General features: G+C 40.4%; 1 non-coding gene across 1 annotated transcript; it reads right to left on the bottom strand.

The window, feature by feature from the left end:
* Window positions 1–10,678: 10,678 nt before the first annotated feature.
* LOC128585277 (U6atac minor spliceosomal RNA) lies at window positions 10,679–10,804 on the bottom strand. The gene has a single exon (XR_008379995.1). It is a non-coding gene; the product is annotated as a U6atac minor spliceosomal RNA (small nuclear RNA).
* Between the last annotated feature and the right edge of the window lie 5,209 nt (window positions 10,805–16,013).

The following is a 16,013-nucleotide window of genomic DNA, read 5'->3' on the forward strand; positions in this document are numbered from 1 at the left end:
GCAAGTCCATAAACGTTATCCACCATATTAACAGAGGCAAAAATAAAGTCAAGGGTTGGAAGACAATTTTTCAGGCAAATGGAATTCAGAAGAAAAGAGGAGTTGTGATCTTATTTTCAGATACATGTGGATTTAAAGCAACTAAAGTCAAAAAAGACAAAGATGGTCACTTTATATTGGTCAAGGGAAAAATACACCAAGAAGACATTTCAATTCTAAATATTTATGCACCCAATTTAAATGCTCCCAGATTCTTAAAACAGACCTTACTCAGTCTGAGCAATATGATATCCGATAATACCATAATAACAGGGGACTTTAACACTCCTCTTACAGAGCTGGACAGATCCTCTGAACAGAAATTAAACAAAGATATAAAAATTTAAATGAGACCCTAGAACAACTGTGCTTGATAGACGCATATAGAACACTCCATCCCAAAGACAAAGAATACACATTCTTCTCATCACCCCATGGAACATTCTCCAAAATGGATCATATCCTGGGACACAAAACAAATCTCAACAGAATCAAAAGAATTGAAATCTTACCTTGTATCTTCTCAGACCATAAGGCCCTAAGGGTGAAACTCAACTCTAACAAAAATATTTGACCCCACACAAAGACATGGAAATTAAACAATCTTCTGTTGAATAACAGATGGGTGCAGAAAGAAATAAAACAGGAAATAATTAACTTCCTTGAGCATAACAACAATGAAGATACAAGCTACCAAAACCGGTGGGATACTGCAAAAGCAGTTTTGAGAGGAAAATTTATTGCTTTAGATGCCTACATTCAAAAAACAGAAAGAGAGCGCATCAACAAACTCATAAGCCATCTTATGGAATTGGAAAAAGAAGAACGATCTAAGCCTAAACTCAGTAGAAGAAAAGAAATATCCAAAATCAAATCAGAGATCAATGAAATTGAAAACAAAAGAATCATTCAGAAAATTAATGAAACAAGGAGCTGGTTTTTTGAAAAAATAAATAAAATAGATACACCATTGGCCAGACTAACGAGAAATAGAAAAGCAAAATCTCTAGTAACCTCAATCAGAAATGATAAAGGGGAAATAACAACTGATCCCACGGAGATACAAGAGATCATCTCTGAATACTACCAGATACTCTATGCCCAGAAATTTGACAATGTGAAGGAAATGGATCAATATTTGGAATCACACCCTCTCCCTAGAATCAGCCAGGAAGAAATAGAGCTCCTGAACAGACCAATTTCAAGCACTGAGATTAAAGAAACAATAAAAATTCTTCCAACCAAAAAATGCCCTGGTCCAGATGGCTTCACACCAGAATTCTATCAAACCTTCAAGGAAGAGCTTATTTCTGTACTGCAGAAATTATTCCAAAAAATTGAGGAAGAAGGAATCTTCCCCAACACATTCTATGAAGCAAACATCACCCTGATACCAAAACCAGGAAAAGACCCAAACAAAAAGGAGAATTTCAGACCAATCTCACTCATAAATATAGACGCAAAAATTCTCAACAAAATCCTAGCCGATAGATTACAGCTTATCATCAAAAAGTCATACATCATGATCAAGTAGGTTTCATCCCAGGGATGCAAGGCTGGTTTAACATACGCAAGTCCATAAACATTATCCACCATATTAACAGAGGCAAAAATAAAGATCATATGATCCTCTCAATAGATGCAGAAAAAGCATTTGATAAAATCCATCCTTTACTAATTAGAACACTGAAGAGTATAGGCATAGGTGGCACATTTCTAAAACTGATTGAAGCTATCTATGACAAACCCACAGCTAATATTTTACTGAATGGAGTAAAACTGAAAGCTTTTCCTCTTAGAACTGGAACCACACAAGGTTGTCCTCTGTCACCTTTACTATTCAACATAGTGCTGGAAGTTCTAGCCAATACCATCAGACAAGACAAGGAAATAAAGGGAATCCAAATGGGAGCAGAGGAGGTCAAACTCTCCCTCTTTGCTGACGACATGATCTTATACTTAGAGAACCCCAAAGACTCAACCACAAGACTCCTAGAAGTCATCAAAAAATACAGTAATGTTTCAGGATATAAAATCAATGTCCACAAGTCAGTAGCCTTTGTATACACCAATAACAGTCAAGATGAGAAGCTAATTAAGGACACAACTCTCTTCACCATAGTTTCAAAGAAAATGAAATACCTAGGAATATACCTAACGAAGGAGGTGAATTTTCTATAAAGAAAATTATGAAATCCTCAGGAAGGAAATAGCAGAGGATATTAACAAATGGAAGAACTTACCATGCTCATGGATGGGAAGAATCAACATTGTTAAAATGTCTATACTTCCCAAAGCAATCTACCTATTCAATGCCATTCCTATCAAAATACCAAAATCGTACTTTCAAGATTTGGAGAAAATGATTCTGTGTTTTGTATGGAACTGGAAAAAATCCCGTATAGCTAAGGCAGTTCTTAGTAATAAAAATAAAGCTGGGGGCATTAGCATACCAGATTTTAGTCTGTACTACAAAGCCATAGTGCTCAAGACAGCATGGTACTGGCACAAAAACAGAGACATAGACACTTGAAATTGAATTGAAAACCAAGAAATGAAACTAACATCTTACAACCACCTAATCTTCGATAAACCAAACAAGAACATACCTTGGGGGAAAGACTCCCTATTCAATAAATGGTGTTGGGAGAACTGGATGTCTACATGTAAAAGACTGAAACTGGACCCACACCTTTCCCCACTCACAAAAATTGATTCAAGATGGATAAAGGACTTAAATTTAAGGCATGAAACAATAAAAATCCTCCAAGAAAGCATAGGAAAAACACTGGAAGATATTGGCCTGGGGAAAGACTTCATGAAGAAGACTGCCATGGCAATTGCAACAACAACAAAAATAAACAAATGGGACTTCATTAAACTGAAAAGCTTCTGTACAGCTAAGAAGACAATAACCAAAGCAAAGAGACAACCTACACAATGGGAAAGGATATTTGCATATTTTCAATCAGACAAAAGCTTGATAACTAGGATCTATAGAGAACTCAAATTAATCCACATGAAAAAAGCCAACAATCCCATATATCAATGGACAAGAGACATGAATAGAACCTTCTCCAAAGAAGACAGACAAATGGCTAACAAACATATGAAAAAATGTTCATCATCCCTATATATTAGAGAAATGCAAATCAAAACCACCCTGAGATACCATCTAACCCCAGTGAGAATGGCCCACATCACAAAATCTCAAAACTGCAGATGCTGGCGTGGATGTGGAGAGAAGGGAACACTTTTACACTGCTGGTGGGACTGCAAACTTTTTACACTGCTGGTGAGACTGTACAACCTTTCTGGAAGGAAGTGTGGAGAAAACTCAAAGCACTCAAGCTAGACCTCCCATTTGATCCTGCAATCCTATTGCTGGGCATCTACCCAGAAGGAAAAAAAATCCTTTTATCATAAGGACACTTGTATTAGACTGTTTATTGCAGCTCAATTTACAATCACCAAAATGTGGAAACAGCCTAAATGCCCACCAACCCAGGAATGGATTAACAAGCTGTGGTATATGTATACCATGGAATAGTATTTAGCTATTAAAAAAAAAAATGGAGACTTTACAGCCTTCGTATTAACCTGGAAGGAAGTGGAAGACATTATTCTTAGTAAAGCATCACAAGAATGGAGAAGCATGAATCCTATGTACTCAATTTTGATATGAGGACAATTAATGACAATTAAGGTCATGGGGGGGGAGGAAAAGCAGAGAGAGGGAAGGAGGGAGAGGGGTGGGGCCTTGGTGTGTGTCACACTTTATGGGGGCAAGACATGATTGCAAGAGGGACTTTACCTAACAATTGCAATCAGTGTAACCTGGCTTACTGTACCCTCAATGAATCCCCAACAATAAAAAAAAAAATTTTTTTTCAGAATAGCTTTTAGCAAAAAAAAAAAAAAACAGACATAAGATTTACATATAACCTAAGACCTTCTCCCGTATACTTTAAATCATCTCTAGATTACTTTAGCTTTCTAATACCTAGTAAAGTTAGATAAATACTATGAAAATAGTTGTTATACTTCATTGTTTACTTATCATTCTTGCTAGAATAAAAAGAAAAATATCTGTACATGTTCAGTGCAAATGCAATTATTTTTTTCCAAATATTGACCCATGGTTGGTTGAATCCACATATGCAGAGCCCACAGATATGAAAGACCATCTGTGTTTGAAAGATACTGGCAATAGATGGTATTTAAATCTATATGATTACATGTCACCAAAGAGAATAGAGTAGAACCTCTGTGAGTTGGCCACCCAAGGGACCAACAAACTGGTCAACATATGGAGGTGGTCAACATAAGGAACTAGGCCTACTGTACTGACATGTACATGTGGTGCATGTCTAGTCTATGAAAATTAGGTCAATGTAAGGAGGTGGGCAGTGTAGGGAGGTGGCCAACTATGGAGGGCCTACTGTAAAAGTAGAGGAGAGGGGAAGGCAGAGGACTGAGCCTGAGGGCACACAACAGTTAGAAGTGAGAAGAGACTGAAAGACAGCAGGAAAGATAGGAGAGTGTGCTTCCAGAAGGAGAAGGGGATTAATTATATCAAATCCTATTGAGAATTCAAGTAAGATAAACCTTGAGAATTAACCAGCTTATTAGGCAAGGTTTTTGACCTTGACAATAACTGTTTCGGCAAAGTGGCAGGGATAAAAGTCTGATGGGAGTTGAGGTGGCTGAGAAACCTCTAAGCTGAATGTGGAGGACTGAACAGCTGCATTTACTTCTTTTTTTTAAGAAAAAAATATTTAGGATTTATTTCAAGGCCTGAAAACATTCAGAATGGTACCACTGTAACTTATAATAATAACAACATAATGTAAAACTTTAAAAATTGTAGACACAATTAACTAACCCCTAAATAATGCACTATCCAATTCTCAAAAGCAAGTGCTATTTCACAAAACGTAAGGTGGATAATAAAATAGCAAAGTTTATTCATACACTGAAAGAGAACATAATTAGCAGCAAGCTGGTCAGACAAAAAAAATATTTTTACATTTTCCATTTGTTTTTAATGTTGCTTCATAAAGCCACTGATAATTGAGGCTTCCTTCAAGTATAGGATTTCTAACAGTAAAAATTATGTTTCAAGAATTTTTATAAAGAAATGAAAGCCACAAACTATCATTGTTTACCATAAATTCATGCACCAAAAAGTAAAATACAACCAAACTGAATTTATATGCTTTCCTCTTTTCCAACAGCTTTAGGTATTTCTCTCTATACTTTATATTTTAATTAAAATTGGACCTAAGGCCAGGTGCTGTGACTCATGCCTGTAAGCCTAGCACTCTGGGAGGCCAAGGCCAGTGGATTGCCTGAGCTCAGGAGTTCGAGACCCCATGTCTAAAAATAACCGGGCGTTGTGGCGGAAGCCTGTAGTCCCAGCTACATCGGAAACCGAGGCAAGAGGGTCCCTTGAATCCAAGAGTTGAAGGTTGCCGTGAGCTATAATGCCCTGGCACTCTACTGAGGGTGACATAATGAAACTGTCCCAAAAAATAAAATAAAATTAGACCTAACTCATTTATGCAGATAAAGGGAAAATTATTTATAATGAAGTAATCTTTCATTACTTCTGAAATTACCTTCTATGTACTTCTACCCTTACCCCCCTCATCACCACTACCTTATGCTAAAGTGACCAGTAATACAATGTGCTGTCTGAGGAGCCCAAAGTGATATGTCATCTTAAAATTCCCAAATATCCAAGGTTTTAACTTTCTATCAATATAGACAAAAAGACTAAAGTGGACAAAAATCATGAAAGGAATAAAAATCCATATTATTTAACTAAAACTCTATCTCTCAAGCTACAAGCACCCTTCAGACTAGCATTAAATTACATCATGCACAAACAACTATGACAGTTTAAATTTGCCCTGGAACATAAAAATAAGCTTCTATTTTATAGTTCTATCAGCTGTTAGTTTTGCTAGGGGGAAGAGAATTTTGTGTTAAGAAACTGGTACATATAAACTGACAGCTACATGTTCACATAAACCTTGAGGAAACCTAAAGATGAAGTTAGTTGGTTTTTAAAATTTTTTGAGAGACAGGGTCTTGCTGTAGTGCTGATCTCAAACTTCTGGCCTCAAGTGATCCTCAGGCTACAACCTCCTGAATAGTTGGGATTACAGGCCTGAGTGATTGTACCTGACTTGTTTTTTGTCTAAAGATGCGATACATACATTCACATAACCACTGTTGACATAGTGAAGATGCAGGATAGAATAGGCAGATGCAGTCTCTTTTCAGCAGGATATTCTGGTTTCTATTTTTAAAAACTAATTATTTTATAAAGAGGGGATCCTACTGTTTTGCCCAACAGGAGTTTGCTGGCCTCAAACTCCTGGGCTCAAGAGATCCTCCTGCCCCGGCCTCCAAGCAACTGAGATCACAGGCATGCACTAGTGTCCAGCACAGTAGGACATTCTAAAAGGAATAAACTGACAGTGGCAATTGTTCAAAGGAAAAATCAGCCAAAGTCAAGAAAAATGCTGAGGTACAAGAATATCTACTCTTGGCTCAGTGCCTGTGGCTCAAGCGGCTAAGGCACCAGCCACATACACCTGAACTGGCGGGTTCGAATCCAGCCCGGGTGACAGCTTGAGGCCCTGTCTCAAAAAAAAAAAAAAAAATATATATATATATATACATATATATACACACTCTTAAAAAGCGTTATCCACAGCTTGGTGCCCATAGCACAGTGGCCACCACACCAGTCACATACACTGAGGCTGGCAGGTTGGAACCCAGCCCAGGTCAGCCAAAGCAACAATGACAACTACAACAACAACAACAACAAAAAAAAAAAAAGCCAGGCATTGTGGCAGGCACCTGTTGTCCCAGCCACTTTGGAGGCTGAGGCAAAAGAAGCACCCAAGCCCAAAAGTCTGAGGTTGCTGTGAGCTGTAATGCCACAGCACTCTAACCGAGGGCAACATAGTGAGACCTGTCTCAAAAAAAAAAAAAATGTGTTATCCAATTTGACTGTGAAGTGGGTGATGCAAAAATAAAATAAAATAAAATAAATAAATAAAAGTGTTATCCAACACAAAAAAGACACCTATAGATTAAAAAACAACACTATTTTAGTGTCTTAATATACAAAAAAAAAAAAAAAAACACAGCAGAGGAAATCTAGACCACAAGAATTGACGCAGCTCTGTAGAAAAATTAAAATAGTACAATGATAACTTCAAAGAAAATGACCAAAATGAAATTTCACATTTGTAATAATAGATTAATGCACAAAATACCAAAAATATAAAGTCTGAATTTTTCCCTTTAGTTTACAATAAACTATCAAACTTTTGTTTAATCTATTTACTTTTTTTTTTTTTAAGATGGAGGCTTGCTCTTCACCCCCAGCAGAGTGCAATGGCATCATCATAGCTCACAGCAACCTCAAAATCCTAGGCCTAAGTGATTCTCTTGTCTCAGCCTCCCTGGTAGCTGGGACTACAAGTTCATGGCACGTATCTGGCTAATTATTCTATTGTTAGTAAACACAAGGTTTTCTTCTGCTCAGGCTGGTTTTGAATTTCTAAGTCCAAACGATCCTCCTGCCTCAGCCTTCCAGAGTGCCAGGATTACAGGATGAGCCACTGTGCCCAGCAAGTTTAATATATTGTATTTACTTTCATAACCTTTCTCTGTTTAGCAGTACATGTTATACTCGTACACACATCCTGGTATTTTACTATGAGAATTATAGTTCTAACCTCAAACTAGTAACTTGCATTTTTATCCATACTTTGCATTATCTACATTTCCATCGTAAGACACTTAATACCTTTTTAGTGGTAACATTTTAATCAACATAGCACATTAAAAAATCTTGATTTTTAAATGAATCTTTGTAGAGCTATGACATGATGGGTTTAACAGGTGAATCACAATATGGTAACTACATTGTACTGTTTAATATCAGTGGAAGGAAAATGATTTTTAAAATATAAGATGAGACATGACAGTTATAAACAGTGAAATACTAGAAATCAGTGAAGGAATAAAGAAGATAGTATTTCATCAGTGGCCATTCATCATTTTGCCTTTAGGAACCCGAAGAAACTGTCGTCTTTGAGTTTCAAATGTTCTGGTAGATCTAGTCATTTCTTAGCTTCTTCATTATCACCTTGAATTGCTGAAATAAGTGACTCTAAAGAATCAAAGTTCTTTTCTGGTCTGAGGTAGCCAGCAGTAGCCACATTGAGGATTTCCCCATAGAGGTCCTCTTTAAAGGTATGCATGATTTGAGTTTCCGTGGACTTTTTTGTATTCTTGTAGTACGGGTTCCAGCCTAAGCTCACCACCATCTTACGGACATCTGCGCTTCCAACACCGGCCCAACCATAATAAACACCACTAAATACACCTGCTGGGAGATTCTCTTCTACTTGTTCAGAAACAAGCCCAAGCCCCGCACCACTTGGCCCACGGCAGGTGCCTCCTGACGCCGTCCGCTGGGGGCTTGGGCTGCGGGCGGTCGGCGAGTCCTGCGGAGCCCCCGTTGAGGCGGTACCGGGACCCCACGGGACTCCGGAGTGAGCTCTGCCGGCCCAGCGGGGCGCACCATGGCCTGGGAGACGCCGCGGTGGGTCCCTCACGCTGCTGACCCAACAGAAGCCACACAGGGACTCAGAGGCTGCGTCTCCCAGCTGCAGTTACTTCTGCCCCCTCTTGAATCCTTGCTAAAATGGCCAAAAAGAGTTTAATACATATATGCATAAGGCTATGGAGCAAAGAGAAGGGAGACGGTAAGAGTGTATGAGAGATGTCAGTAACATTCTGGAATCTGGAAAGCAGAGGGATGGGTGGTAACTGACTTGGCAGCCTGAAGAAAATGGAAAGTTAAGGATTCACAGTCTGAAAGAACAAGAAATGGTCTAATTTATGCCAAAGAACCTCAGGAAGGACCAGAAGTTGAAGGTACCACGTACTTAGGAAGGTGGGGCTGCTGGAAAGAGCTAAAAGTAAGAATGAGTGGAAATCTTCGTAAGAAGAAAAACTTCTGGACCCTTTCCTCAGTCCCACACAGTGGGGTGACTGCTCCTCTGCCACCCAATCAAAAGACACAAAGCCCAGAAAGGGTGATCGCAGGAACTCTGCCCTGAGGGGACCAAATCAAATGTGAAAGCAAACAGTAATTTCCAAGATGTAGGGTCTCAGTTTACCACCTACACATTCTTTCTAAGAAAGGCACTGAAGGATATATTCCATCAAAACAAGAAGGTAATCAAGAAAGAGACTTAGGACTTAAGAGACCTGGGACCCAAAATAGGTAAAGGGAATTCCCAGGATAGCAACAGAGGGGACCAGGATGACACCTCCACAGCAGACTAGAGAGCCACAAGTTCAGATTGGAGCAGGAGATTCAAGAAGGACGTGTGCAAGAAAAAGAAACATGGTAACTGACTTATACTTCTGGCAGAGAGTTTGGGGATACATTGTTAATAAGTACAGAGGAAAACAAGTCAACTAGCAAGTGAGGAAATAACCACAAAGAAGCAAATGACATGAGAAAGGAAATACTATCATAGTACATTATAAGCCTTTGTTCATAGGGGCATGCCCATACTCCTAGCACGTGGGAGGCCAAGGCAGGTGGATTGTCTGAGCTCACAGGTTTGAGACCACCCTGAGCAAAAGTGAGACCCTGTCTCTAACAATAGCCGGGCATTGTGACAGGCACCTGTAGTCACCTGGAGCAAAAAGAAGAGAGATAATAAGAGTGTATGAGAGATGTCAGTAACATTTTGAAATCTGGAAAGCAGATGGATGAGTGGTAACTGACTTGGGAGGCTGAGGCAAGAGAAGAGCTATGACACCATGGCACTCTATCAAAGGTGACCAAGTGAAACTCTGTCTCAAAAAAAAAAAAAGCCTCGGGCGGCACCTGTGGCTCAGCGGGTAGGGCGCCGGTCCCACATGCCGGAGGTGGCGGGTTCAAACCCAGCCCTGGCCAAATTAAAAAAAAAAAAAAAAAAGCCTCTGTTCATAACAACAATGAATACAGGTTTAACCAATATAACAGACATATATGGAAAGGATGGTAGAAAAAGGTTAAAAGACCAGTTTCTCATCTCTCACAATAGAAAGTCAATAGATAATATATAAAACAGAAAAATCAAAAAGTAGCAGCATATATCTTATTTAGAAAAAAATGGAGATAAAGAAAACCTAAAGAAATCGTTTAAAAATTAAAGCAGTTGCTCCTGGTGGAAAGAAATTGGATAATTTTATTATTATTTATTAAATCATAGCTGTGTACATTAATGCATTTATGGGTACAGTGTGCTGGTCTTATATACAATTTGAAATACTTGCATCACAATGGTACATCACAAAACTATTAAGAAATAAGTGTAATTGTGATAGATGTGTTACTTAGTTCAATGTAAGCATTTCACATTGTATATCAAAGCAGTAACCTGAACCCCATAAATGCATCAATGTAGTTATGATTTAATAAAATAATAATTAAAAAAAGGAATGAAATACTTGCATCAAACTGGTTAACATAGCCTTCACCACACTTTCTTAATTATTGTGTTAAGACATTTATACTCCACACTTAGTACATTTGACATGTACCCTTGAAAAATGATGGTTACATGCCACGAAGTAGGTGGAAATGCCTTAACCATGTGCATGTTGTCAGGCCCGAAGGCCTCTTCCACCCTTGTCAAGGGGAGTGCTAACCCTCTCTCCTTTCATACAACACTTTTTTTTTTTTTGAGACAGAGTCTCACTATGTCGCCCTCAGTAGAGTGCCATGGCGTTACAGCTCACAGCAACCTCCAACTCTTAGACTTAAGCGATTTTCCTGCCTCGGTCTCCTAAGTAGCTGGGACTATAGGCACCCACCACAATGCCCGGCTATTTTGTTGTTGTTGTTGCAGTTGTCATTGTTGTTTAGCTAGTCCGGGCTGGTTTCAAACCTGCCAGCCTCGGTGTATGTGGCTGGCACCATAACCACTGTGCTATGGGCACCAAGCCTGGATAATTTTTTTATTATAAGCTTTGTAAGACTGATTTTTCAAAACTTTTTACATACTTAGAATTATTACATGACTTTTACAAACAATACAAGTACTACTTTGATAAAGAAATTTTAATTTTTTTAAACATAAAGAAAAAGAACAAGAGATGAGAGAGGGAGGAGGAGACAGCTGGTTTCCAGAGAAGCCTGCAGTCAATGAGGCATAAGGAGCTAGACTGCAAGGTATAAGGAGCAAGCGATTTTAATTTTCTTCAGTTGCTGCTTTTAGTCACTTCCCAGTTGAATTTCATTTTCCTGTTACTTAATGAAATATTGAGCAGATTTTCTAACTCTGGTTACTTTCAGTTAACTAAATTTGTCCAGTTTAAAATACCAGTCTTATCAATGATTTAAATCTCATTTCCACCACCTCAACGTGGCAACTCCCTTGGTGGATTTGAAGTGTGGCCCAGGCTGGGTCTGTTCTTTTCCCCACGCCCACTGGCAGGGTCCTGAGGTGGGAGAGCTGGCCTCGGCTCAAATGTCTTCCACCCTGGCTGCTCCCGCTCCCTGCTTGTTCCCCAACAGTGCTGGCTGTGGGCTCAAGGCCTTCCCCTGGGTTTCCTTGAACCACAGAAACTTAACCACTCCTGCCTACGACAGCTTCTCCCCTGCCTGACCTCCCCATTTCCTTCTCCCTCACTCAGAGTGGTCACAAGTAGAGCTCAAGGACACCCCTCGCTTTAGGGGAAGAGGAGGGAAGGCACGGCCTCCCCACTAGGCTGACAACTCAACTAGTATGAACTCTTCTTTTTTTTTTTTCTTAACATAGGTTAAGAATTGAGTGACGTGATAGCTGGGGGAACAGACATGAGTAAACCGTCCCATAATACTCTTCTTTATCCCCATCTTTGGCCCTAATCATCAGATACAGGATCACAGGAAACAAGTCCATGTGGTGTGGCATTTTAAGACCTCTCTTTCCCAGAGTGTGGCAGCTGCGGGGAACAGAGAAATGGAGCCATTGGCAGAAGGAGGATGTGGGATCAGAGAGGGATCTTCTCACCTGGGGAATATTACTGCCGTTTTGTACACTGACGGAATGGCCAGGTAGGGAGGAGGAATACAAAGAAAGGGGTAATTGCGGGGCGCGCTGTTGAACAGGAAAGAAGGGGTAGATCAGGGCACAAGCAGTGGCTGCAGGTCAGAGCACTTGAATTTTGGAGGGGACACATTCAGACCATGGTAGATATAGTAAACTGGCTTAGATATAGTAAACTGGCTTTGATACAATAAATCTGTGATAAATGATAAATAAATTAGTGATAAATGATTGTCTATTTATTGTCCAATAAATTTATTGTCCAATAAATTCAGACCATGGTAGATATAGTAAATAAATTCGTGATAAATGATTGTCCATTTATTGTAGATATAGTAAACTGGCTTTGATACAATAAATCTGTGATAAATGATAAATAAATTCATGATAAATGATTGTCTTTAAGTGAGTCAAATAGCAAATATTGGAGTAATTGAACAATAATATTTGAATAGTAATCTTGAAACAGAATTAGTTGTGTTTAGTTCTGAGTATTCCAACAGAAATGATTTCCTTTACAATATGCCATCTTGCACCTTCCCATTTGTATTGTTATTGCTAAGCCACCCCATTTTAATTATCATTTAATTATCTTTATCTACAGTTGAGTGCCCCCCTTCTGTTGGAAAACCTCTTTTATATCAACCAAATCATGGGTAATTACCTATCAAAAGCAGATTTATCTAAATTCACACTGAAACGAGATGAGGCAGGTCCCTTAAGTCATAAAATCATTCAAAATTAAGGACAGCATTGAACTTGAGTTTGTAGAATACCAACCACATGGTAGCTGGCATTGGACATCAGTGCTTATCCCTGTTGCCTGCTGTGGGGTATGGAATTTCAGTTCTAGATTCAGCTTCTAGGATGTACATTGTGGCAGATACTGTGAGTAGATTCACTCTCCACCTTTCTACAAACCATATTATCATGCCTTTCTCTCCTATGGAGTCTGGGGCGGGTTCGAATCCAGGCCAGGCCTGCCAAACAACAATGATGGCTGCAACCAAAAAGTAGCCAGGTGTTGTGGCGGGCGCCTGTGGTCCCAGCTACTTGGGAGGTGGAGGCAAGAGAATCGCTTGAGCCCAAGAATTGGAGGTTGCTGTGAGCTGTGATGCCACAGCACTCTACCCAGGGTGACAGCTTGAGGGCTCTGTCTTAAAAAAAGAAAAAAAAAAGTGTGCTAAAATTCTAATGTTTTTATATACCTAAAACATAACCTCTTGGGTTGTTTTAAAAATTACAGAGACAAGGCTAATATTTCCAGCAACAGCTAGAAGGCAAACCCTGTTTATGTGGACCTCTGGGTGCTGACAAATAAAAATGGACATCTGGGCCAGGTGCAGGGGCTCACGCCTATAATGCTGGCACTCTGGGAGGTGGAAGTGGGTGGATCTCTCAAGACCAGCCTGAGCGAGAGTGAGACTCCAGCTCTAAAAAAAGCCAGGTGTTGTGGCGGCGCCTGTAGTCCCAGCTACTTGGGAGACTGAGGCAGGAGGATCACTTGGGCCCAGGAGTATGAGGTTACTGTGAGCTATGATGTCACAGCACTCTACCGAGGGCAACAGGATGAGATTCTGTCTCAAAAAAAAAAAAGGCTCAGCACAATACACAGCACATACACATACACACGCACACATACAAATATGGCAAATTTTAACAATTGTTGGCCCCAGATGGTAAGTACATGGTTGATTATTTTCTTACTTTTTTCAACTTTGTGTTTGAAATTTTGCATAATAAAATTCTGGAAGAAAGCTAAGAATCTCAATGCAATGAAGAATTTGAGTCTAACTTGACAGATAAGATGACAGATAGAAAATAACTTTACAGGCTCCACGCCTGTGGCTTAAGAGGCTAAGGTGCCAGCCACATACACCTGAGCTGGCAGGTTCAAATCCAGCCTGGGCCTCCCAAACAACAATGACGGCTGCAACAAAAAATAGCCGGGTGTTGTGGCGGGTGCCTGTGGTCCCAGCTACTTGGGAGGCGGAGGCGGAAGAATTGCTTGGGCCCAGGAGTTGGAGGTTGCTGTGAGCTGTGATGCCACAGCACTCTACCCACAGCACTCTACCCACAGCAACAGCTTGAGGCTCTGTCTCAAAAAAAAAAAGAAAAGAAAATAATTTTACAAATAAAATTAATTCCTGCAAATCCACAAGAAAAAGACAGGAAACTCCTGGCTAACCACACAATTTTCACCTTTCATCACATGTAATTAGTTTATAGCTAGGAAGCAGCTGCCCAGCCCAGACTGTATTTCCAAGACTCCTTGCAGTTAGATGGTTCACAGTGACCAGTTCCACAGCCAATGCAATGTATGTGCCATGGTTCTGACTTGCCACACTCTTTTCCAATGCAGACTGGATGCTGTGTTACTCAGAGTGCAGTTCCCTGCAACACTCTAGGAAGCCATCTGGTTGTACTTGGTGCAATTAGGCACATGCATGCCACCTCACCTGGCCTTGGGGAGCCACTTCTGAGGGTATATCCTAGAAAACCTATCAGTCAGAACCATAAGAAACAGGAATGTTCGTGCCTCATTCTAGGTAGTCATGCGTGTTGAAAGTAACCTAGGCAACCATCAGTTGGGAAAAATGAGTAACTGTGGGGTACACGCTATGAAAAATTACACAGGTCTTAGAACCCTGTAGGTATATAGAACAATATGGAGATCCTTAAAGACTTGGTGATGAGTGGGTACCATTACAGGGGAGAAGAAACAGGCAGGGAGTGGGGTCTGGCATAAACAAAGGTCCAGCATGCTATGTCAGCAGACCAGGCACCTCCTTTGTGGGTCTTCACTGACTGTCTCGCCAGTCCAGTTGGCTGAGTCCTCCCACTCACAACACCCTGCACGAAGATCCATCCCGTACGCAGTCCTCTGGACTCCCATTGTTTCCTTGTGCCCTCTCTCCTGACGAGAAGTCTCTTGAATGTGTTTCGTTTTGTTATCCTTTATGTTTGGCCTAGTGTTTGACAAATAGTAAGTTCTTAATAATATACGTTGAAAAAAATTTTCTTAGGTAACTTTTTTTTTTGAGACAGAGTCTGACTATGTCGCCCTCAGTGGAGTGCTGTGCCATCACAGCTCACAGCAACCTCAAACTCTTGGGCTTGAGTGGTTCTATTGTCTCAGCCTCCCAAGTGGTTGGGACTGCAGGTACCTGCTACAATGCCCAGCTATTTTTGTTGTTGTTATTGTTGTTTGGCAGGCTGGAGCTGGGTTTAAAGCCGCCAGCTCTGGTATATGTGGCCGACTCCCTGGCTGCTGAGCTACAGGCGCCGAGCTTTTTTGCTTTTGTTTTTGTTTTGAAATGGAGTCTCATTCTGTCGCCCTGGGTAGAGTGCTGTGGCATTGTCATAGCTTGCAGCAACCTCAAACTCTTGGGCTTGGGCAGTCTTCTTGCCTCAGCCTCCCAAGTAGATGGGACTATGGGTGGTCACCACAACACTTGGCTGGTTTTTCTATTTTTAGTACAGACCGGGGTCTTGATCTTGCTCAGGCTGGTCTCAGACTTCTGAGTTCAAGCATTCTGCCCACCTTTACCTCCCAGAATGCTAGGATGACAGATGTGAGCCACCGTGCCCAGTTCTGCAGTACCTTTCTTATAATCAGGATTCTCAGAGAATGGGCTTCAAAAAAATCAGGCCCATGTTGGGAATAATTCAGCACAACCATGCTACTTATACGAGCAAAACTCTGAAGACTGAGCAGCACACGAGCATTTGCTAAGCAACATTTACGATCCACAAACTAAACGAGATGCGTAATACTCAGTGTGCTACATGCTGGCTGCACATGGTAATAAGAGGGAGGCACCAACATCAAGCTCTAGCCACTTCATA

Source organism: Nycticebus coucang, chromosome 4, assembly GCF_027406575.1.
Source record: "Nycticebus coucang isolate mNycCou1 chromosome 4, mNycCou1.pri, whole genome shotgun sequence".
Lineage (NCBI taxonomy): Eukaryota > Metazoa > Chordata > Mammalia > Primates > Lorisidae > Nycticebus > Nycticebus coucang.